Genomic DNA, 13620 nt, shown 5'->3' on the forward strand with positions numbered 1-13620 from the left:
ATGGCGTAGACCGTGTGAAGAATTTTGACATAGGAGGAGGATTTCAAACAAGAGTTGTGGCGTAGAGGGGAGGCTTTGTTCAGGTTACACTATCGGTACAAAATAACAGGGTATATTATAACTAAACTTGTTCAGGTTTCTACCCTAAATAACAGGGGTAGCTACTCGTACCTACTTAAGGTTTAAGGCCTCCGGCACAATTCGGTTGATTAAGTTCTTTTTACCCGACTGCAAGGAGAGGTATTGTTTTTTTTGTAATATGATGACTGGTCAGTGATTGTGCTCTACAATTAAGTTATAGTGGACGCAGGGTCTGTATCAAGTCTAGCCGCAGGAATGTGGTTTTGAGTTTGCAAGCTGGTATCGGCGAATCGGGACGCGGCAAATATTTTTAGCTTTATGTCTCATTCTCATTGTGTATGCAAACAAAAGTCATGAGTTACTTCATTTGTTTATTTTAAATTAAAGGTCTATTTATTTATCCAATATCCACTATAATAGCTGCTACAAAAAAAGTAAAAAAAAAACTATAGCACATGAATAACACACACTGGTAAGTATTACATCATTACAGGCGATGCTTGATTCGACCATGTATGAAAACTTCAGTTCTTAGTTAATAGGATAACGTTTAGAGAGTTGGTATTTCTTTCTTAGATACTTTTATTAGTCACTTTTTATTATCTTCGTTTTCGCCTGTTTGTAGTATGATCAACATTGTGCTGTTAGCGACGAGTAAATTTGTCTAATTTTGGAAACACAAGAGTCGACAATAAAAGCTTATATATAAAAGCAAGTACTTAGTCCATGGGTAAGCCAACATAGGTAAGTGTGGTAAAAATTGATATCCAAGATTATACCACATTCCTAAAATTAAGCTAGCTGGCTCGTGGCCAGTACACACAACACTAAGTTGAGGCTGACTAACTGACGTAGTGTAGAAGATCACAACGAGAAATACCACGAAACAATGTAATGGAATCTTACGTGTAACAAGTTTCCGATAGTTGATCACAACATCTTTTGTTCCAAATTCAAACCTGGAGATTAAGTTACGCAACCGGTGAAGCGCATAATGGTATGTAACCGGCAACGCGCCGGCGCACGAGCATATTATTAGCCGCCATTACCTCGTGGTCAATCGTAACGGACGCCCGAATTCCTGTTACTCGGGTCAACAAGCCCTATTATGGATGTACTGGACGATTTTCGACACCGCAATGCACCAACTGACATTGCAGCTTATAAAAAAACAAGTAAGTAATGTTATAAAAAATTACAAACAATTTATTTGCTCACCCGCAACCTTCAGGTAGCTACGTCTATGCAACAAATGTGTTCATACAGCTCCTCCACCTCGACATAAGAATACACACAAATCACACAAACCCAACTATTAACCCCACCACACTACACTTTCGCGTTTTGAACTCAACCGGAGCTCATCTTCAGAGCAACACAACTTCACCATGCTATCAGGTATTAGGCTAAACATTTTTAAACAGCAAGCTTTGTTGCTGAGTACTTTTTGTTGACTTAAGTACCTACTTGTCCTATGTTGCATTTTGTGGAAGCGGTGGAGAGCGGGTTGTAGCATGACTAAAGGTTTTTCCCTCGACTACGTCGGCCGAGAATTCGTCTAGCGCTATATCGCGGGAACTATGCAATTGTCCGAGATTGAAATTATTCTATGTCCCAGATCTTAAACGATCTTCACACCCCATTTTATTTAGATCGGATCAGCAGTTTTTGCTTGAAAGGTAACAGACAGACTGACAGATTAACAGACAGGATGTGTTGTGCAGACATTGCTGTTCCGCACGTACAATTGCAGAAACACAATAACTTTGTTTAGTTCAAAGATGTATCTCCTGTAACATAACATTCAGTAGATCATGTAATAATCTTTAGCTTAGCTATATAAACATTGTACTCATCAATCATTGGTAAATAAATCATTGGTTACATCCTCGATTAATGTACTGCTATAAGTACTACCATCAACACTGTGTTTAGCCAAAAACACCATCACCCACTTACAATACTTTATGATCCGTTTTTAAGGTACATACTTACATCCCATGAGCCAACTGAACGTGTTAGTGTCTTAAAAAGGTACAGCTAGACCTATACGTCAAAGTTCGTTGAAGGTCCTATCTTATATACTGTGCTGAAATAACTTTTATTTAAGAAGACGCCTGTAAATGGGCCGCTTGGCAGAGATCTAAAAATGCCGTCGATTATGTGCCCGATAATGCTATCTTGAGCTTCGAAAATTGATCGGATTGCTGTTGCCTGAGGAATAGTCGGAGACACGCCCCCCAAAATTACACGCTTGGGCCGGTCAGATATGGACCGAGGTGAACTCTTGTGATATGAATTGGGTGCACATACTTGGCATAATTTACTTAATCACTGTATGATGGTGTAATTAGATTACGTAACATATTGGGTCGGTTAAAACTCCTTAAGTTCTTTTTATTCAGACACAACTTCACACAAGAAAGCAGTATTTAAATTTTATGGTGCTGAGCAAATTTTTTTTTTTATTATAACCAGTAAAGAAATCTTAATTAGATAAAATACCTTTTGTTAACTTTACTTGCATTGTCACCCATCCTACACACTCATGCCAAATTTCTAGTCTATATATCCTACAAATGGAAGTGGGTTAAATAAAATCTTGTTAAAAGGTAGTGATATGTTCAAATTGCTTAAATTTGCTCCACTCCTTTAAATAAAGTCAATAACTATTGAAAAGATTCCAAATAACGGGTGAAATTTTGAACTTGATACGAAATTAGTGTTTCATCCTCAGTTAATGCTGGACTATACAGTATGATGCATTACTTAACTCATTTGTTGAAATAAGTCTGATAAAATTATGCATTATATTACTCAGCATTAACTGAGCTCGAAACACTAATTTTGTATCACGTTCAAAATTTCACCCTCTTCTGTCTGTTTCCTTTTTGGAGCAACATTTATTCCCAAAAATTTCAACACCTTATCATACTGAAATTAAATGTCGAAAGGCACGTGAAGTCAGGCTGGAAATTGAACTTGTTGGAAAGTTTAAGTTACTTCCCGAAGCCGTATAGTCAACGAGTCAACAGCAACATTCGAACAGGGAAATATTGACACAAGTGTAGGGTTTCTGAATTTTCCGCCTGCAGCGGAGGTATTTGTTTGCAGACTGTAGTGGCTTCTGTGGCTTTAGCCTTTGATGTTGTGAATACCTAAGCCGTTCTGTTGACATAGCTGGGACCAATACTTAACTTAGGGAGCCGCCTATTCATCGTAGGTACTACTAATTGGATTGACTCTTCTTTGAAGAATAACAGAACTGTAGCAATAACTTAAATAGAAGCTCTAGATTCTATAACGTTTTAAACTTTCGGGATTCTCACTCATAGTCAAAATACCACAAACGGGACTTATCACGCTATTATTGCACAAGTAATATTTACCTCGACGTTTCGGCAACGTTACAGTTGCCGTGGTCACGAGTAGACTGAAATGTGGGGTGTCAAGTCTGCCTAGCAGCGCGAGTTCTTCGAACTACCCGCACTTGATCACTAATAGTGCCGGCACTCGTATCACGAAATACCCGCACTTGTTCACTTTTATTAGCCACCCTATCACACCGACACACAACACTAACAACGTCCGATCGTCTCTCCGAACATTCATCCCGACGCCGACACTCATTAATAACAGGATTCCACGAAGATGAAAGCTTATACCCATCGTCCCGGTTGAAATTCTTATGCTTTTTTATTTCAACCGCTTCACGTACCATTCTTGAGTAAAAATGACGTTCCGTGGACAGAATTATGGGATTGTGAAGCTCAATCCAGTGGTTTGGCCCTGACTCCAACAAATGCTCGGCTATGGCTGACTTGTTTACCTGGCGATTTTTAACAGCTGCAATGTGTTCCTTGACCCTCTCAGCTATTGTTCTTTTCGTCTGTCCGATATAGGAACTACCACAACTACAATCAACCCTATAAACACCCGGTGTTTGGAAGGGAACGACATCCTTGGGTGTCCTAATATGCCTCGCGACTTTGGACAAAGGCGTGTACACCACCTTGATGGAAAACTTACCAAAAACGGCTCCAACTTTGTCCGTCACTCCTTTCACATAAGGCATATATGCAGGCTGTCTAGCTACATCAGGATATCTGGTTCTACGTTTCCTTCTGGGCTGCCATTTATTCACCACATATCCGTTACGCTTTAGTACCTCCTGAACATGTCTCAACTCGTCTTCAACAAATTCAGGGTCACACAAATCAAATGCCCTATTTTGTAATGAACTCGCAACGGATTGGAGATGACGTCTGTGATGGTGGTGAGACGACGCGTTCAAATATCTATCTGTGTGCGTCGGCTTCCTGTAGACGGTATGTGCCAAAGAACCATCCGCCCTCGCCATTACCTTCACATCAAGGAAAGCTAATGAATGTCCCTCTTCCAACTCATAAGTAAAACTAATCTTCGTATGAATCGAATTGAGATATGCCAGAAACTGTTCCACTTCAGGTTTCCCACCTTTCATAACACAGAAAACATCGTCGACGTACCGCCTCCACACTCTAATATTCCACGCTTGAAGATCTATTAAGGTCTCAAAGTGTTCCATCCAGATATTGGCCATCACCGGAGCCACGGGACTACCCATCGGACGTTGTTAGTGTTGTGTGTCGGTGTGATAGGGTGACTAATAAAAGTGAACAAGTGCGGGTATTTCGTGATACGAGTGCCGGCACTATTAGTGATCAAGTGCGGGTAGTTCGAAGAACTCGCGCTGCTAGGCAGACTTGACACCCCACACTTCAGTCTACTCGTGACCACGGCAACTGTAACGTTGCCGAAACGTCGAGGTAAATATTACTTGTGCAATAATAGCGTGATAAGTCCCGTTTGTGGTAGTTTGACTATGAGCTCTAGATTCTATTACTTATCCTACTCATATCATAAATGCAAAAATTTGTGAACTTGTATTTATTACTCTCATTGAATTGGGATTAAATTTGGTATGTACAGATACAGCCAGCAGGGTCCCCATGAGGTCGCGGCGAGGATGACAGTAAATGAAACAGGCAATCGTACTTAAATAATGAGTTTATTGCTGCTAATTACCACTCTACCGCACTTATTTATACAACTACACCACTACTACCTATATCCCAGCTGGATCTCGAGACTAATATATATGGTTACCTACTTTGTATTACAATATACCTATGAGATCAGCACGTGAGTACGCTTGAATAATTTCAAAATCTCAACCGCTAAATCTTGAGACAACTCTTGTAAAATCCCGGAATTATTATAATTCAACTGTAAGCATAGCGAGTACGAGTAAAGGCTAATAAGTAAACGTTTTGCTTACCTACGCACTTAAACTAAACATTGATAATATTGATATTGTTAAAATAAAAATAGTTAGCTTGAATTCTATACAAATCTGGGCCTCTGTAACTCAATTAACTTTTTAAACAAAGATGATGCTAATTGAGATGATGTAACCTAATCAGATCACTTAAGACAAAACAAGCCCAAGATCTATTATCATACTTATGTCATGCGTGCTGCAACGATCCATCACTTTCTCCTCATAGATATCGAGCTCCATTTATTTGGGTCAGCACCGCTTGACTCATGGCCAGGCTTATGTATTCTGATAGCAGATAACTGAGCAATCCCCTAGAAAAGGTCATCCTCATAAATAAACCTTCCTTCTTCAATCGCAAGGTATGAATTATGAAGTTGCGTTACATGGCGTAACAGATTGATGCGCTCAGATCATAAGCATTACGCTCTAAAGTTAACTATGAATTATATTACGTCATGATCGGTAGTAATTATTTTTTTATCTGATACTTGTTTTATCCCAAAATTTTGCACCCGTGGGAAATAATAAATCCGTGAAAGGATAAATTTCTCTATTCTGTTCGAAGTTTCGGAAAATCTCTTCTTTGTGCACCTCTATGATCCACAAGGCGTATGAGTGCCAGACTTTAAGTCTGAAGCTCCAGTGGTTTAAACTGTTTGTCTGTTGTCAGTCAATCGCAGTATTCTGTTAAATGTTCGCCGTTTTATTATTTGATGTTAAATAGCTTGTAAAAAATATGGCTCTCTCCTTTAGAAAACAAGTTTGCCAGTATCTAGTGGGTTTTGCCATTTTCCGGTAAAACGATGCAGTCTATGTAAGACATAAAAAGCGTCAAGATTGTTTAGGAAAAAGTGAGTTTATGTCAAAAGGGTTTGCAAAACTGAAGGAGAAAATTAGTGCTTGACTAGATCAGGATCGTTTATATGGCTTACAATACAAATAAAAGAAAAACTCTCAAAATAATTCGTAATAATAATTGTGTGTTTTAAAGAAGTACAACCTTACTTTAACCTACCTTCCTTTTTGCAGGTACCCAATACGATACGTATACAAGATAATGGCTATGGAACCCTATCTTGGGCGCGTCCGACACGCTCTTGGCCGATTTTTTACTTTTGACTTGCTCTCTCGTTACGTATAGTAGTGTTGAGAAACTATTAACACGGGAGACGCCGATGCGCCCACTTGAGCTGTCGCACACAACACCAAAATACATTATTCAATTCTGTTGAAACTTTAGCTCGAATATTGTTTTCTTTGTCACGGGATTGCAACTTAAATAGGTACATAGCCAGCGATAACTGTTCTATTTCAGTTGCTGGTCATAACCCGAGCTAAAGTACAGTAAAATCGCATGAGAAAGGAACGGAACAGAGATGAAGGTTCCAAGCAGAACGCGGAAATTATATCTACCTATTTTAGTAACGCTGAGGAGGAGGATTAATTTGAATAAATGTAAATTTGATTCGATTTCGAAATAGTTTTGCAGATGGTTAACAAAAAGGTAGATTCTTGAAAACTGTCAAGAAACGCAAGCTGCAGTATTTTGGTCACATAAAGCGTAATGATAAATTTGACCTAGTACAACTCATCATGCAAGGGAAAAACCAAGCAAAGCGACCGCCCGGAAGAAGGCGTACTTCGTGGCTTAAAACTCTCCGGACATGGTTCAACCTTAGCATAAGATCGCTGTTCCGACCTGCTGTGTCGAAGATAAGGATTGCACTAATTATAGCCGACCTCCGGTAGGAGATGGCACCTAAAGAAGTAGAAGAAGAATGAAATTTGCTATGCGACTTTCAGGAGCGACCAATATCTCCAGATTAAGGCGTGTTTATGAGTTTAATTAAGCACTAGCAAAGCTCAGTCATCTTATGAAACCGCGAGATGAAATTAAACATGGCACACCCAAGTTGTAAGCTGCCCGCACTGAAAAAAAAGGATAGCTGAACTAGTTTGGTTACTTGACGTTTAGCCAAAATGTACTAATTAAGAATCAAAATTATGCTGATATTGCATAACTGCTTTTGTAAGACATCACCTAACTTTTAGCTACTAGTAGGCCTAAGTTTTTTTGTCACTCAAGTTACAAGCAACAATTTTTTTTGTTACTGTTAGCATTTTTTTTTTCATTGTTGCTTCAAACCAGTTTCTCTCCGTATAGTACGCCACGAAGTCGCTAGTGCTCGCGCACACACGGACAACAAGCTTGTAGTAGTATAATATCGAACCGCGAGTAGCGGTTGTATGAACCTTAGTCTCTGTAATTGTTTCTTTACTCCTGTCGTTAGTGTAGGCACAATTCAGAATTAATGATCGTTTTACGTGCCGTCGTAAACCACAACCCTCCGATATTACAGTTTCCCGTAACCCGGAGTGGTACTTACCTACTGCTAGCTAGTTCTATAAAAAATGTGTGACTAGGTAGGTATAGCATAGTATACAGGCTGTTAAGTAAGTAGAGGAGCTATTTACCATCAGGTGACCCCCTTGCACGTTTGCCACCCTGTGTCATAAAAAAATAGTACCTACGTGCTGCTTTTAAATATTTTACGACTGTTTTCTTTGCTCTCTGTTCAATTATAGCCGAAGTGCTAATTGACAATGATAAACAAATATTAGGTTTACGCTCCAATATTGGTTTTTCAAATTTGTACACGTAAAAACCATTACGTGGGTCCTATAGCTCAAAAGTTGTTTTAATAATAAACTTTTTGAAAGATGGTTCAATTTCTTAGCTTTCTAAACAGGCTAGAATACGTGTATAGTGGAGATAGCAGTTGATTCTTTCATAAAAGCAACATGAATGGCTCTCGATTCTCCGTGGATGAGTGCACGAATAGATTCCACGCTACTTGCATCGATGCACACACAGAAATCTCTACTTCTATGTAATTAAACGGGCTATAGACCATTAAAAAGTTATTTGGGTACGACAAAAAAAGATCAAAGACAAGGTTGCTTGTGTAAGCTAAAAATGACCAATCGCGTCCTGATAAGCCTGCACCATCTAAACAGTTAGGTACGTTAGTAGGTACTAATCTAGGACGGCGTAAGCGTTCTTTTTAGGGTTCCGTAATCTACTGGGAACCGCCATATCTGTCCGTCTGTCTGTCTTTCTGTCCGCGGTTTTTTTTCGAGTCGGTTTTACTTTTTTTTTAATTAAAAAAATCAATCAAGGATGAAGTGCGTCAAAGCACGGCATGACGTCACGCCACGCGGAACTTTTACTGGCTGTATCTCCATCATCCTTTGTTTATTTTCTTCCTTAGTTTAAAAGTCTATCCTTAGTTTAGAAGTCTATCCTTAGCTTAAAAAAAACTTGTCCAATATTTTCTGATACCTAATGTAACAGATGCGCTGAATACATTTTTAAGGACAGTAATTAGCCTGTTATTGTTCTACTCAATTTATTTCTTTGCATATGTACCGCAGGTAACTACGAGTACATGATAAAAAAACAATACCTCTCCTTGCAGTCGGGTAAAAAAGACGATCCTGCAAGGTTAAGTTGGCTTCATTATTTGATTTGGTTTTAAATTGATCGATACGGACTGAATCACGTTTTAAAACGGAAATAAAGACTTTATAAAATTCTATTAAATAGACTAAATGCTGACCTTGCTGTTAACAGGATACAATTATACTTGAAGAAAAAAATTGGTTTATTTTTATCTAGGTAATAAATTGCACTGATTGCACTGCGCTGTTGTATGCAGAAAAACGTCAAGGACTCATTGAAGGAGTAAGGAAAACAATAGATTTTATAATCTTATTATTATCCCCTAGGCATCGTACGTCTTGCTTCCGCGTTTTTGTTCCCAGGTTGTTCGTATCATCAACTATGGCTTAATTGTCCTTGGCTCTATACCTAGAGAAAAAATACTATTGTCTCCTTACTTTCATAACTTATGTCCAATGTGAAATGTAATCAAAATGGAACTTGAATTATTAAGTACCTCTACTAACATATTATTTAAACACAGGCTTTCTTCCATAATATTAAGAGGGCACGGATTGTAGTTCCCACGCAGGTTAAGCACGCGTCAGATATTTCACATGGGCACATCATCGAACTTCTTCGCAGGTTCATACAGGTATCATCACTTATTTCGTCATCGAAAAGCTCATATTACATTACAAGTGTAATTTCACACATAAATTCTGAAGAAATCAGGTACGGACCGGGATTCGAACCCACAACTATATAATTGAGAGGTCATAAGTCAAACCAATAGGCTATCTTGGCTTTTTTACTGACCAAAATTTTTGATCATGTGAACAAAAATTTACTTGGGAAAGAAAAATTTGGAGGCTATCCTCCGCCTACAAATACCTCGATGATTGAATTTTTAATCTGCAATATTGCTACCTATTGGGTTTTTAATGAAAAAATCGGTACGAACTAAACCGTAACCAAGCGCTTAAAACAACTGAAAAAGACGATCTGAAAGACGGTAAATATTTGTTCATGAAAAATCTTTACTGTTCCAGTTTTAATGTTTGCGTCCACGTTTATCACCAGAACTATTGATAAATTACCTTTTGACACAATGTCTTAGACTATCACCGTGATTAATTATTTTAAATTCGGGTATTGTTACTCGTGATTATGGCGCATGCAACTGTGCCGAAATATCGAGCTTCTCTAAAATCAAGGTACCTATATGGAACAAAACTGTTAGTGGAGTAACTCCAAAATTAGGCAATCACGTTAAATAATTATAGCGTCCTTGTATTTCTACCGTGTTCCAAAGTAAATCATCGCTATCCCGCTTTTTGTTTAGTAAAAGTGCAGGATACAAAGGTCATCGTTGTTGTTTTTCGTTTATGATATTGCCTCTATTTCTGAACAAAGGGCCGTACGCCTTAATGCCAGTACCATCCATCAGTCATTTAAGGCGTCCTGAATAGCAGAATATCCATTAGAGGTTTCCTTTTCATTGCTTTCACAGGCCGTGGGCATACTCTCGTTCCGCCATATTGGATTTCATATAGGAATTTCAGCAACCTTTTATTTGTTTTAAACTCATGGCCCACATTGTTTCAACTTTTTTTGCTCCATCATATCTTTTTTGTAAATCGAGAATATTTAGTAGAATAAAGTGAGGAACGAACCGTTTGAGAGCTGTTTTTTTCGCTTTTAATTGAATATACAAAAAAACTATTAAATGTACCAGAAGGTAGTAAAATGCAAATGAAACAAGTAAATAGGTACTTGATTTAGGTGTCAAGCGTAATGCTTAAAGTAAAGTCACCTAAAAAGAAGATTTTAATAGAGTTGGCAGTGATAAATAATTGCTACAGAACACATGAGGTGCATGTGAACATTAGCACTAAAGCGAAACAAAAACAGTTTGCGTCAACGTGCAGCTTGAAGTGATGCACATGTGAAAAGAAAAAACTGTTACCACCGCAGTGACATGAAATAGCGTCAAAATAATATCTACAATAAAATAAACAAAACACTTGTGCGCGTCAATTGGTATGAGCTTGGTTAGCCATTTTTTTATTTCATTGCTTACATACATCCAGTTGTAGTAGATACTCGTAGTTTAAATGCCTGTATCTACCTACTAGCACGGCGGTATGCTAATACATAGATATTTTCAAAAAATCGACTGCACCAGCTGATTTTATTTTTTATTGCTATTGGCCTGTCTTTGAACAATCTGCATCTAACATGATGGTTCGATGGTTGAAAAGAAACATAAAAGAGAACAATAAAGAGTAGGTATGTATTTTTAAATCCAACCTTTAAACTGAATTCTTAGTCGATTCGGATTCAATCTTGATTCAATACCTATGAGTAAAATACAACATCATGTTTTTTTTGAACCGATGACAGCAGCAATTTTTCCCTGTTGACAAACGATCGGCCACAAGTTTACTTTCAATCGTGGAACCATTGCACGAAGCAGGGTAAAGCCAAATTGACAAATACGAATTATCCGAGTAGCCTAAATTCTACTGCAGTAGGTATAATATGATAGATCATTCAAGCCCCGCAATGTTTGTACCTCTTGCCACTCGGATTACTTAAGGTAGGTGTCTGTACTCATAGTGTGAAAACCCAGCGTAAAGGCAAAGTATTGTATAAACTCATTGATTGCAGAAGCTCAATCTACTCTTTGGGTTTTTGGTTCGGGTTTGCACCAGCCGAAGAGCCGAACACAGCCGAGCGGCGGCGTGGCGTTGGCTTGTGGCAACGGCAGTCGGCAACGAACGACCGTCGTCTCGCTACGTAGGTACGCTTGTACCGTTCGCGCCAATGCGAAAAGTTATTCTCTTCGTCACATGATTGTGATGAAACGTGGAGTGAAATTAGTGAAAAACTGAAATTATTGACTTAAAATAATAAATAGTGGCACACATAAGCTGATCTTTTGGATTTTGTGGAATCGGCTACTTTTTTATTGGTAATACCGGCGCGGCGTGCTGACTGGCTGTTAAGGTAGTTTTTTATTTTAATTTATTCATAATCTATGAATGCTCTTAGGTTTTTGCATGCAGTGCAGTGATTACGATCCCTAAAGGACCTAGCATATCTCTTTTACAAAATGTTCGTCCTTTCCGTCGATTAAATACATGAACGGCGGTAAATGACTAACTACTAATGACGGTAAGATTCTAGTGCTTGGAATTTGAAGGATACTGTAAAAGTGAAATATATAGAATGAACTGCCTTCTGCCTGTTTGTGTATCTACATACCTAGGTATCGAACTGCCTCATCCGCCGCTGGGAACCAGTTTTCGAGAAGAAGATAGTTATTATTTTTTACCTGTAGTACGTAGGTGCGTTCATGCGTAGCGCGGTACCTTGTTATGATGCATAATTATCTTGATATTATTTCAATATACTGCCTTACGCTGTTCATCGACTTCACCAAAAAGCTTAACAGCCCAAAATCAGTGATTTATAAAATCCCAACCGATGTTTTTGTGTTAACTTCGATCTTCGAAACATGTTTTTGCTACGTTTAGCCCACCCTTCGTAGAAAAAACTTGCCACTTTAGAATTAATGCAGTTTTATGAGGTTTGTGGGTGTATGTTTGTAGTTGTAGGCATTTTGATATTTGTAGGTAAAATAAGGCTTTTGTCCGCTTTAAGGTTTATCAAATACATTTGAGCTCTTACACAGTGTAGTACTTACTAGTAGTTAGTCCAAAATAAATGGTAAACACTTTTTAATTCAGACTTACCGTGTGTTGCTGTATTGTAGGTTCACAATAGATACTTACGATGTTTTAGGTTAGTTTTCTGCGGTTTTAATTGTTTACAATGGGGACTACCTACTTTGCAATCGCACACATTGTACATTTGTATAGCTAGAAACAAGCCAACAAGGGCAACAAGATCCAAATAGTGGTAAAAAATCATAAAAGCAGGAGTGACAGGATCTGAATGATCTGAACCCGTTAACCGGAACAATATGGGAAAACAAACAATGTGGCAGAAACAAAACAAACTGAGAATATGATTTGAATGCACTGGATCCTTATCCTTTAACTTTAAAAAAAAGTTAAAGATGGTGTTACTTATCTTCTATATAATTATGTATAAAAAGGAAGAAACTAATAGATCAACGCACAGCCCGAACCGCTAGAAACTTGAAATTTGAATACCAACTGAATCAGAAAACGCACAAGCTAAACTAATAAAAGTAGGGACTGAAGATTTGGCAAACTGGTGTAAATCTGGTAGTAACACAATAATTCGGTAATGACATCCTGCTGCTCATCCTGGCCAGGATTGTCTCCGTAGAAGTGAACTCCTCAAAATTTGATGGTGCACACGAACAACTTTACATGATTATCCACTTTATGTCTAAATCAATCTAATCAAATAAAGCAAAAATCCTTCGATAGTCTTTTTACGGTTTTATTGTCAAGCCACGAGTGTCATATATAAACAAAAATCATGATTCAAAAAATGGTAACAAAAGAGTTATGCCACAATTTCGTCCTCGCTGCGAGAGCAGCATTAGTGGTGGTAGCAGCTGGCTGTGGTAGTAGCAGCACCGGGCTCGTCAGCGGCGGTGCGCAGGAGTGACGATGACGAGACGACTCTGAGGGCCTACTCCGAAATTCGAAAATCGAAGTTCGTGCCGTACTGTCCTTCTCACACTCGTATTAAATAGTATAAGTGTCTGAGGGACGGAACGACACGAACTTCGAATTTCGTAGTAGACCCGTTCGCCGGTCACGGGCCGGCG

At 38.5% G+C, this 13620-nt stretch overlaps 1 protein-coding gene across 1 annotated transcript in view; it reads left to right on the forward strand.

Annotated features, from left to right (window-relative positions):
- The first annotated feature begins 11602 nt into the window (after positions 1-11602).
- The window catches only part of LOC141437722 (uncharacterized), a 48072-nt gene continuing 46054 nt past the window's right edge, over positions 11603-13620 (forward strand). The window contains exon 1 of the mRNA XM_074101202.1: positions 11603-11858. The gene's annotated coding sequence lies outside the window, so the exon portion shown is untranslated. The remainder of the gene's footprint in view (positions 11859-13620) is intronic.

The sequence above is a fragment of the Choristoneura fumiferana genome, chromosome 18, assembly GCF_025370935.1.
Source record: "Choristoneura fumiferana chromosome 18, NRCan_CFum_1, whole genome shotgun sequence".
NCBI classification, from domain to species: Eukaryota; Metazoa; Arthropoda; class Insecta; order Lepidoptera; family Tortricidae; genus Choristoneura; species Choristoneura fumiferana.